The 12,791-nt window shown below is 33.2% G+C and overlaps 1 non-coding gene across 1 annotated transcript; it reads left to right on the top strand.

Annotated features, from left to right (window-relative positions):
- The first annotated feature begins 2,301 nt into the window (after positions 1–2,301).
- On the top strand, positions 2,302–2,383 carry TRNAL-AAG (transfer RNA leucine (anticodon AAG)). Its single transcript has one exon. It is a non-coding gene; the product is annotated as a tRNA-Leu (tRNA).
- The last annotated feature ends 10,408 nt before the right edge of the window (positions 2,384–12,791 follow it).

Raw genomic sequence — 12,791 nt, 5'->3', positions numbered from 1 at the left:
GTCGTCAGCAAATGTTCGAAATATTGTTTCTTTTTTTGTTGGAATTTCAGCAGTACAGAGAAGATATAAAAATAGTCCTAAGACACTGCCTTGTGAAACTCCAGCTGAAATAGGTTTAAGTGTTGAAAATGATGAATTAACCATCATAATCACCACATCTTCATCTTGTTTAATTAGTATTATGTGAACTTTATAGAAACACCAATAATGTATACCCATTGAGCTCAGCACAGTTGTGGGTATACTTGAACGTGAGTGGAAGACACTGAACTCCAAGTACTCAAATCAAGAATGGAGATTTGGACGAGGCCAACATATAACGAAAATTTTATTAATTTTTTCTTTAATTTATACTAAATATATTTAACTAATTTTAACTAACTGATATTCTAAGGTCTATTCCTATGATATTATATACCTGCCATATATTTTCTCTTCACCATTTAACCCTTGTAGAGTCAAATTAATCAACGAATAATAAAAATAATTATAATTATTCAAAGAGCATTCGAAAATTAACGTTTATAATTACACATCATTACTAATTTTTAGTTTAATAGACTTTCAATGTATTTATTATAAAAATGTTTTAAGCACTTGGTGTTTTTCTGTTTAAATAATATTAGTACGGCTTAGCTCTAAGCTGCGTATTTATTTATGTGTTGCAAACAAGTCAGTTTGAAATTAAAAACAATTTAAAAAATTATTACGTTAATCTATAGATAAAATTTAATGTTGTTTACAATTCTGACATATTGTGAAACCTGTTGAAGGTGATTGTCTGAATAACACTGATCTATATCAATAAGTCATATATTGGCAATTTATATTTTCAATAAGTCACATTAAACGATTAAAAAAGTTTATATTTAGAAATTAATATGGTTAAATAGTATTATTAAAACTAATTGTCAAATAGGCTACATAAAAATAAACGAATTTCTGTTAAGTATTAAAATGTTTTACTGATATTTTAAAACATTGGTTACAGAAAAAAAATTGAAGCAGGATTTGTGGGAAGCGTTCGCTTAATTTTTAACCGATTTCAAAAAAGGTGGAGATTCTATGTTCGGCTGTATATGTTTATGGACTTGGAAAAAGTGCACCTCCGAGGTAGTCCCATTAGAACCACATCAGGAACTGATAGGGGGAAGGTTGGTAAACTGAGGGAAAATATCAAATTTGAAAGGAACGTACAATGTTTTCACCTATTTTTTAAAATCGTTAAGCAATAACCACATCATATGACATCTCGTAGAAACGTTATAGGCAACTGCTTCTATGGTGTAATGGTTAGAACGTTGAGCACACAGGCAGAGGTCGATGAATCAATTCCAAGCAGGGCGGCAGCTTTTTTGTTCTAGTTTTATTGGAATATTTGTTAAATCACTTAGACTATGTAGCGGAACCCATAGCCTGAAGCGCTCCCTATTTTCAATCATTCTTTCTTTCTTCCTATTTTTCCACATTCGGGCTCTACTCTTACTCAGGTTATCCATTGTAATACTTAATAAAATAACTGCGTAATTTATTAAGTAAAATCCAACACTAAATAGAGAAAAATTAAATACTTTTAAGAAAAAATTGAACCGACTTCACAAAATAACTAAGGAACTCACTAAAAAGTAAAAAACAATTAAACTCAATCAAACACAAATGATTTTTAATGAAAAAAAAAACGTTTTAAAATAAAATATGTACCTAATAATCGCTGTAACAACTAAATAAAAATAAACAGAAACTTTATTTAACCTATCTACTATACCTCACGAACAAAGTAAATCTGTCCAATTTTGCTCACCATCGGCAAGTAATTTTGCTTCTACCTTACCTTCCTCACCTAACAATATTACAAAAAATATCAATTTTATTGTTAGATATGTATATACTTTAATACATTTATTAAGAGCGTACAAGGTTTTTCATCATAATTATCTACGAAAAAAAAATCTAATTGATGTCATATAATAGAGATATTGATTTGCGCTAAGGAGAGATTAATTCGTATCATTGCCTTTCTAAATATAACTTTTTATCTATACTTCACCAGCACTACAAAATAATACGTGTAAAATTACACATAAGTTAATAAATATTTCCCTAAAATTATTTCTTGCTATATAAAAATATTTATGTATATATTGACTATTTCGTGTATAATCAATAATCATTATTGTTTATAATAATATTCTTACAGGTTATTATTTTCCATTAATTTTATTCCATTATTAAATAACTATAATAAAATTATGACCTGTTGTCATGAAAGAATGGTTAGTGTATAGAAAAAAAGCTTTCGACGGTAGCGTGGCCGAGCGGTCTAAGGCGCTGGTTTAAGGCACCAGTCTCTTCGGAGGCGTGGGTTCGAATCCCACCGCTGCCACAGGCTTTTTTTAATTCATTATATTACCTTAGTAGAATTATTTTTCCAAAGTTTGTTTTATCACATAAATAAAAGTATTACATAAATAATAACTCAATATTTATAAGAGTCTTCACTTCCTCAATTCATTCGTTATAAGTTTTTAAAAATGATAGAAGATATATTGATTATTAGAAATTGTACAATTTTTTTATAATAACTACCATTTTAAAGGTATAAAATCATCAGAACACTATATATATATAATGGTTTTTGTTCCGATATTTACTACTAAATTCGAATCTCTGATTATCTAGCACAGTCGCTAGAATTGATAGTTTGAAAAAGAAGGTGTTAAATATACAGTTGCGTTCAAGTAAGTTATATATTAATTTTAAGATTGGATTCATTACATTTTAAATAAATTAAGTAACATGTTTTTTTCTATGCAATTTTTGCTGTATATATATAGGGTGGGGCAAAAGTCCCGCTACCATTTTGATTGAGTGCCATCTTGGTTATGTGACGTTTAGTTCAGTCTCGCTTAAACCGTTGTGTTATGTAGGAATCCAAATTTTATTATGGATAAATATACGCCACAAGAACGAGCAGAAATGAGCTAAAAATGGATACAATTAACTTTAAATATATAAATTTTAAAATAACAATTTATCAAGCACATTAATTAACTTTAAAGGATTTACAACGTGTATTTTATTGTGTATTAAATCGAATCCATTAGCAACCCCTTTAAATTGAAGTTGGTGACTGGAAACTGACATTGTGGCTTACATCCAATGTTTTTGACTTCCTTTGCCGATGCCTCAACACTTGTAGCGTCACTTTTATGTTTTGTACCTGTGGAATTCAATGGCATTGCTTGTTGAACATTATATAAATCTTTATGGGTCAATAAATTCAGTCTTTCCAAATTGTCACTGCTAAAATTATCTAGAGCCTCATCCAATGTAGCATCCATTGGTATTTTAGCAACTGGATTGTCTGACAGTATATGATCAACGAGCTGTGATTTTGATGTGTACGCTGGCACAAAGACATCGAGTCATATTTATCTGTACTTTTACTTTTGCAGGGTCAATTATGTCTAAAATATAATGAATGTAATACTAATTTTGTAGAATACGAAGGAACAAAAGTTAAATAATATGATAACACTGATCAATATTGTGTAGTTTCGGTAAGAGAGATATGCGCCAATAACTGGCGAGTAGGGTACTGCTATTAATGAAGAATATGTTTAAATTTATACAATCACGGCAAAATAATTAAAACCTAATTATATCATTCAATTGATGCTCGATTCTTCAAGCAGAATCTGATATATACCTCAGCATCAATCTTGTCAATGGAGTAAATTGGAAATATCATATTAGACGAAAAGTAAAACATATTAGAACCAAAATAAAACAACTACACTGGTTGGTGTAAGTAAGCTGAAAGTCAGCTTGATCTAAAATAAAAGAGACTGATTTATCAATCAATCATAAAGCTAATTTGGATTTATGGGGTTGCACTAAAAATTCAAATTAACTAGTCATCCAACGCTGCCAAAAGAAAATTATTCGATTAATTACCAATGCCTATTGCTACGTAACCCACAAAGAACTGCACGATGACCTGGAAATCAAATGGATATGCGAAGTTATCCAAGATTTCAACTCAAAACACGAAAGAAGACTACTAAATCATAAGATGGAAGCAATACAGCTACTGGACAACGCGCAGGAAATCAGAAGATTGAAACGAACCAAACCATACGAACTTATATAAAGTGTATACATTTAGTGTAAACTATACCATAAGTAATTATCATTTTATAATTGGGGAATAACAGGTCAATTAAAAAGTCTCTGGCCTACCATAGTAAAACACATTTTCTTGGCAAAATTAGTTTTTTTTATTCAACATAATTTCCTTCAAGGGTGATTATAGCGACCCTCCAACTTTTCGATACCATTTTTGTAGTACGATTTTTCTTTTGCTTAAAAATAGGCCTCACTTTCGGCGATCACCTCTTCATTCGACGAAATTTTTTTCCCAGTGAGTATTCTTTTAAGATCTGAAAACAGGAAATAGTCGCTGTGTTCCAGATCTGGAGAATTCGGTGGATGAGGAAGCAATTCGAAGTCCAATTCATGGATTTTTGCCATAGTTTTCACTGATTTGTGACACGGTGGATTTTCTTGGGAAAGCAGCACTTTCTTTTTCTTTAAATGCGGTCGTTTTTTCGGCGATTACGTCCTTCAAACAGTCCATTAACGCTATCCAGTAGTCTCTGTTGATGGTTCTTCCTTTTTCAAGGTAGTCAATGAAAACTATTCCATGTGCATCCCAAAATACAGACGCCATAACCTTGTCAGCCGACTGTTGCGTTTTACTACGCTTTCGAGCGGGTTCATCGTGTGTAGTCCACTTGGATGACTGTCGATTGGACTTCGGAGTGATATGATGGAGCTATGTTTCATCCATTCTCATATATCGATGCAAAAACTTGGGTATATTACGCTTGATCATCTTGAAACACTGCTCCGAATCACCAACTCGTCGGTGTTTTTCGTCAAAACTGAGCTTGCGCGGCATCCACTTTGTACAGAGCTTTCTCATAACCAAATATTCGTGAATGATATGATGTACACGTTTAATTGATATCTTTAGAGTGCCTGCTATTTCATTCAATTTCAATTTGCCTTCATTCAAAATCATTTTGTGGAATTTTTTAATGTTTTCTTCGGTAACAACCTCTTTTGGGAGTTCGCTGCGTTCACCGTCTTCAGTGCTCATTTCACCACTTCTAAAGCACACCAATACTTGATGGATGATTTTCCTGGGGCAGTGTGCGGAAACTCGGCATCAAGCCAAGTTTTTGATTCAGCTCTATTTTTTCCCTTCAAAAAGCAATATTTTATCAACTTCACTCAAAATGCTATAATTCACAAATTAATGATGCGACAGCTGTCAATTTTATACACGCATCTTTTGAGGGTTAGTGCTAACTAAAACATATGTGTCAGGCCGGGGAATTTTCAATTGTACAAATGTAGTAGACAATTGCTTTATAATTAAGATTGTACTAAGCATATCTAAAGATGTTATCAAAATAATATATAATTGCCAGTGTCCTGAAAATAATATTAAAGGTACATTGTGTAAACACATTCATATTGTCTGTTTTTCATAAGACAAGCAGCCCCACCACCGCTATAACAGCAAAAATGTGAGCGGAAATGGTGAAGACTACTATATGCTAATAAATAATATCTGATAAATAATTTGAGACACCCCGTAGAAGTAACCTAAAAAAAGCTATTACATTATATTCGCCTACATCATCATTTTATTATACGAAAAATCTGCATTGCGTTATCTCGAGCGTGGCTAGCGAGAAATCTCCGTCCAATATTTGGTTACGGCTTTCCTGAATCGAAAAACAAAAGATAACATATTTGTCACCGGGGTCCCTCGTCATGGCACTCTTCATGAATTTATTCAGACGTATTAGGGTAGGTCAGTGACCCGGGCCACGAACAGTCGGCCAAATCGATAAGACAACGGGACCGATGCAACGATCGACGAAAACTTCGACGGCCGATCGGCCTAGGGGGAAACGATTTTTTTTATCTAATCTTTTAAGAACAATAAATACGAGGTTTGATTAATTAAACTGGCGTATATATATATTTATTTTTTTCGTGGCCGTTGTTGACGCTATGTGGGACATGGCAAAATTCCATGTTTGTTTTGTCTGGAGATAAAAAGTGCGTTGCGCAAAATTAAAAATGAATCACAGTGGCGGATCCTGATAAAAATCTTAAAGTGTTCTGCAATTTTTGCAAAAAAAAAGTTACCTATTTTCTATAAATCAAGTCCATCTTATGGTGTTTTCTGATCCTAAATTTATTAAACACTTTGTCATTAAAATTGTCTATATCGGAGATAAACTGTTATATAAACTCAATTTCTGTGAAACGTGTTGCTGCGCTTTAGTATTAAGAAACACCTTTCAGTTTCTGATATTGTTATTGGAGTTGTTACCACGACTTCAAATAATTGTCTAGTGTCCTTCAACGTGTCCCCTAGGTTGTTTGCTATTAAACATTTTAGAAGAGGTAATACACCATTTAATGTCCTACCATAATTTTTTGAATAAATAACTGACAGTTCAATTCGTAATAGTCCTTTATCACGTGTGGTATAGAAGGAACATGCGGAAATCAGTTTTTCCTCAGGAAATTTACCGCAATACTTTCGAAAATATCCCGAAACAAACAATTTTTTATAACATCATTGGTTGAGCTGAAAAATTTATGAGTACACTAAATATCCGTATTCTGGAAAGTATCGCTCTCATTATATCCCCGAAGAGCTAATTCAAACGTCCCACAAAAATTTAATGCAATTTATAATTTTTTATAAGAAATATCTATTCTTTGACACATTTTCATTATGTCTGTGTATATTTATCCAATATGCAGAATCCAATAGAGACATAATATTAGTTGACCTTACCAATGCAAATTCCATACAGTCATGAAGACGAATTTTGGAGTTTTCAGGTCCATTTATTTTCAATCTTAAGCGCTCTAGATCTGTGACCTCTATTTCCGTCCAAGCTTTATCCCCGCCAAAAAATGAGCAGTGAAAACAGTACAACGCATAAATACATAAAATTACATAAATCCATTATTTTTTAAAATAAATATCTCTATTAAATTCACTGGTGTAATTTCTAACTCTACTTGCACCAAATTTCTCAATAATAATACCAGATATAATAGTCTAGTCTTTAAATTTAAATCAATGATCACTTTCATATTCATAGTTATTAATATTGTTATTATTAGCTGGCCGAAAGTCGCGTAAAATTCCGATACAGATACTATATGACCGTCTGTACTGACATTCTGGCAGCGGAGTGCGTTGGTGTTTAAAGGAGCTCGTAGAGCCCGATCGTGTAGCTCAAATAAATAATGGCGATAGCGTGAGTCGCTAGCCTATCGGTGGTAGGTTATTCACTGGTCCATGTTATTTCCGTGGCTCGCATTTCTATTGAAGTTTTTCATCATTTATTACAACAAGAATTCGTATATGCTAAGTGGGTTCTGCATTTTGACAAGTAATAGAAAATAATTTAGTATTTTAGTGAGATTACATAATTATAATTTGTGAGCCTCTATTTTTTGAAGCGTCGTGCCACTGAATGGAGAATTTTTCTCTGAGATAATTCAAAAATTAGAAAACAATGCATATGCCCTCAATAAGTAGATATGGTAAATAAAGACGCTCGAAATGCAATTTGGAATGCTAGCGGACTCCAGCAACACCACACCCACATAATTGACAAATATTCATAGAATTGCAAAATTCATGTTGTAGCTTTACGACATTTCTTAGTTGTAGCCGGTCGAAAGAATTTAATTAATAACTCCATTGGTACTGGCTGTTGCATCAGAACAGTATGTCTAACATGTTCTGGCTGTATTGGTTCAGAACTTAATGATTTTTATTGATCTCCTTGCGACTCCATAATGTCTTATTCTTGATCGTTGATAAACTTAGTCAGGTTCTGCATTGGCGCTTAATGGAAATATTCCAGTTTATTTAAAGCCTTGGCACAGTAGCAGGTTCCAGGTTCCTAACCTTTTTGAAGATTTCTGTGAAAGTGACCTTTATGATCCCTTGCTTTCGATGCTCATGCTGCTATGATATAACTTTTTGATGATAACGTGATTCAAACGACTTGAAAAAATATATTTCAAGCGATAAACTATATGACCGTCTGTACTGACATTCTGGCAGCGGAGTGCAGCGTGGGTGTTTAAAGGAGCTCACAGAGCCCGATCGTGTAGCCCAGATAAATAATAGCGATAGCGTGGGTCGGTAGTCTATCGATGGTAGGTTATTTCACTGGTCCATTTATTACAAGAATTCGTAAATGCTAAGTGGATTCTGCATTTTGACAAGTAATAGAAAATAATTTAATATTTTAGTGAGATTACATAATTATAATTTGGGAGCCTGTCTTTTTTGGAGCTTTGCATCGCTGCAGCGCTTATGCACCAGCCGCCACTGATGAATCGTAAAGAAAAACACATATTAATAACGAGACGATCTGTTTTGAGATGCGTTTCTGACACAGTTTTTTTTTGTCAAAACATATTTAAAGAGCGATTAACTGGGTAAACATAAAAAATGGGTCGCTTTTTTATTAATAATTTTATACGTATTATTTATCGTTTTTTTTATCAACCGAGATTCGTCGTGAGGACTGATGTTTGTCGTGTTAATCTACTCGTTCTAAAAAACTCTGATCTTTTATTAGTTTCTTGAAAAAATTATCCGCCATTTGAGCAATTAAGCTGATGTATGTGGGGCTAAGTTTAACCCAGGGCGTAAAATAAAACACATATTTAACTGACATATTTAACATGTGGAAAAATAAACAGAATGGATCTAAATAAATGATATTAGAGCTTTTTACACAATAAATGGCAAAACAAGGAAACCAAATTCTAAACGTGCGAAATTTTGATGCCGAGGTGGTCGGGCGATAGTTCTGAAAATGTATATTACCAACCAATTCACAGGATTCATCACTAATATTTAAAATGTACATGAAATATAACAGGGAAAAAATTAAAAACTTACGGATAATTAATTTTGCTGGAGGTATATCGATAATTATAATTTTTTATATTAGCATTTATGTTATTTTTGTCAGGATTTGAACATGATACGGATGCAAAAACCATTTTCGATATCCAAAAAATTTCAGGAGTCAAAATAAAAATTGAGCAGCTTAAAAAATTTAAATTAACAGCGCGATGCAAGAGATGCCAGTTATATTGACACAGAAATTCTGCAAAAGGGAACCTAGATGTGTAAAATGTTCAGGCAAACATATTACTGCATACTGTAAAAAAACTAAAAAAACTAAAGCAAAATGTGCAAACTGCAATGAAGAGCATCCGACAAATTACAGAGGATGTATAGTTGCTAAAACACTACAAGAGATAAGAAACAAAGTCACTCAAGCTAAACTAAAAGAGACACTGATGCCTTATATAAGAATTAAAATGAATACTTAGAGGAAAATGAAATGGGATAAATATATAAATAAATAATTACAGAAATGGAAAATAATAGAATGGAATGAAATTAAAAAGACGAAACCGAAATACTCTGTGTCGCTTCGCCATTTGATGAATACCATAAAAATATCAAGAATATATAAGAAAATTAAATAATGTATGTACGGGGGTGCAAAATTCATGTTGTAGTTTTACGACATTTATTAGTTACGGCCGGTCGAAAGGTGAAGGAAGAATTTAATTAATAACTCAATAGGTGCTGGCTGTTCCAAATGAACAATATCTTTAACTTGCTCTGGCTGTATTGGTTCACAATTTAATGATTGGTGTTGTGATTGCATTTGTGTTTCGTGGATTTCATTGCGACTACACAGTGTCAATATCTTATATTAATATCTTATACTATAAATCTATATACAATTTTTCAAAGCCTTGGCACAATAGTAGCCTGGTTTCTAACCTTTTTGAAGATTCCTGCGAAGGCGACCTATATGATTCCTTCCTTTGGATAACTGTTGATGATACTATAACTGTTGACTGATAATGTTGCTATGATATAGAATAGAGGTTAAACGGTACGAAACAATGGTTGTTTACATGGTGTGACCATTATATATTGGATTTGTATAAAAAGTGGAAAACACAAATAGATAAAACGGATGGCAGCGGTGTTACCAGGAGACGACGCTTGGGCAGTCGATGGTGATACGTCTGAACTGAGCTATGATCAGATAATGAATGAATGAAAATACGAATGCGAGATCGCTACATGACTAAAAAATAGTTTCTTCTTGCTAGGGTAACCATGGTCAGTTCTAATGTCATATAAGGTTACCAGAGACTTTTTGAACTGGTGACGTAATTCACAATCTATCAACAGTAAGTTGAGCAACTAAATATCTCACGATGTTGATGCGACGATAAATCCGACACAAACAAACAACAAAGAATTATCTCCAATAAAACAGAATTATTTCTCAGTAAATTTGAACAGTTCAGATAGAATTGAAGGGCTACACTGAATAATAAAAAACATTATTTGATTGACCTATTTTTTATATTTGCTTATTTTATATATCTTTAAGTATGTTCGTACATAAAATAAGTGTCACAAATAAGCAAGAAACGGTTCATTTCGCAAAATAAAAGATTGCATTGAAGATAACATTTGATATAATATAGAGTGGTTTTTGTACCATATGTTAGGTTCATTTTTAAATTTAAACTACACCTATAGGCGGATCTTTTTCAATATAGACTTGCCCTTATTGACACATGCTATATAATTTCGTGTTATTTATGTTTAGGGCTAATAACTAATGAATTTATACATTAAATCTAAATAATTTTCGAGGATTTTCTTGCATTGCATTTAATTTTACTCGCTCTAATTTTTTACTTTTCATATTATTATTGTCGAGTTGATTGTGTACGTATTGCTTCGCTTTAGAGTTGCTCAATCATTATAAAAGTAATGAACTTAACTTACCTAAGTTAAATTTAAATATTTCTTTTATCTTGTTATGCCTCATTACATTAGTTGTCTGAAATGATTTGTCAAATTCATTTGACTGATTTGATTAGGATATCCACTGTTATAAACGTTGAGGCTTCTAGCATTCTTCAGAATATAGTTTGCATTGAGCCATATGGCTTGGGACTTAATGAAGAATAGCACCATGTATTCTGACTGACGGGTCACATTGTTTGTATTGTAATTTCAACGGGATCCAGTTAGAGCAGGGGCAAGGTTTTAAGTAGTTGGCATCTGTAGATTGGTCAAGGAATCTTTAAAATCATATTAAATATCATGCTTTTAAAAAAGTTTCGCATTGCTACATCAGAATGTTGTTAAAAATGTTGAAAAGTAGTGAGACAACATCGACATAGCTAATGGAAACATCGTAAGATGCTTGAAGAAGAGTTCCTCTGGCTATTATTGCTATAATTGCATTCATTTATAACAGGTCAATTGAAAAGTCTCCAGCCTTACACATAGATGGCGCTACTGGAATTAAATCCGTATGTTCTTAGTTAGCCATAACCCTCAAAAGATGCGTGTATAAATTTGAGACCTGCCGGATCATTGGTTTGTGAATTGTAAAATTTTGAGTGAAACAACTTTTCTTATTGTGAAAAAAAATGGATAAAAAGGAATTTCGCGTGTTCGTTTCCGGACACGGCCCCAGAAAAGGCAACCATGAAGGATTGGTATGCTCAGTTTAGACGTAGTGAAATGTTACCGACGAAAACATTTTAAGAAATCCACGAAACCATTTTGAATGACCGTAAATTGAAACTGAATGAAATAGCAGAAACTCTAAAGATATCAACTGAACGTATACATCATCATTCAGGAATATTTGGGTATGAGAAAGCTCTGTGCAAGGTGGGTGCCGCGCGAGCTCATTTTTGACCAAAAACAACGACGAATTGGTGATTCGGAGCAGTGTTTGAAGATGATCAAGCAAAATAAACCTGAGTTTTTGCATCGATATGTGACAATAGTTGAAACATTGCTCCATCATTTCACTCTGAAATCCAATCGACAGTCATCTGAGAGGATTACACACGATGAACTCACTTCAAAGCGTAGTAAAATGCAGCAGTTAGCTGGCAAGGTTATTTCATCTGTCTTTTGGGATGCGCATGGAATAATCAACAGCGACTATTACATAGCGTTATTGGACCGTTTGACGGACGAAATTGTTGACAAACGGCCGCATTTGAAGAAAAAGGAAGTGCTGCTTCACCAAGACAATGCACCGTGTCACAGGTCAGTGAAAACGATGGAAAAAATCCATGAATTGGGCTTCGAATTTCTTCCTCATCCGCCTTATTCTCCAGAACTGACCCCTAGAGACAATTTCCTGTTCTCAGATCTTAAAGGAATGCTCACTGGCAAGAGATTTTCGTCGAATGAAGACGTGATTGCCGAAACTGAGGCCTATCTTGAAGTAAAGGACAAATCGTATCGAAGAATGGTATCAAAAACTTGGAGGCTCGCTTCAATCACTGTATCATCCTTGAAGGGAATTATGTTGAATAAGAAAAACTAATTTTGCCAAAAAATGTGTTTGACTATGGCAGGCCGGGGACTTCAATTGACCTGTTATGTATATATATTTATAAATATATTTTTGCCCATTTAAAATATATTATATAAATTCCGGCTAAAATATTCCTGCTTGTGGCGCTCTCTGTAGATCTGCAGCGCATAATTTAGTCACAGCTTTGTACATGCGAGATCGTCTTCTACGACTGACTATTCTATGAATAGAACCATTTATATATATAACCCAGTGAACGAGTGTCAGTCA

This window comes from Rhynchophorus ferrugineus, unplaced genomic scaffold, assembly GCF_030347505.1.
Source record: "Rhynchophorus ferrugineus isolate W39M unplaced genomic scaffold, kcgeb_rfMv2 rfM2, whole genome shotgun sequence".
Lineage (NCBI taxonomy): Eukaryota > Metazoa > Arthropoda > Insecta > Coleoptera > Curculionidae > Rhynchophorus > Rhynchophorus ferrugineus.
Note: the sequence above shows the minus strand (reverse complement) of the source record. Positions and strands in the feature narration are given on the sequence as shown.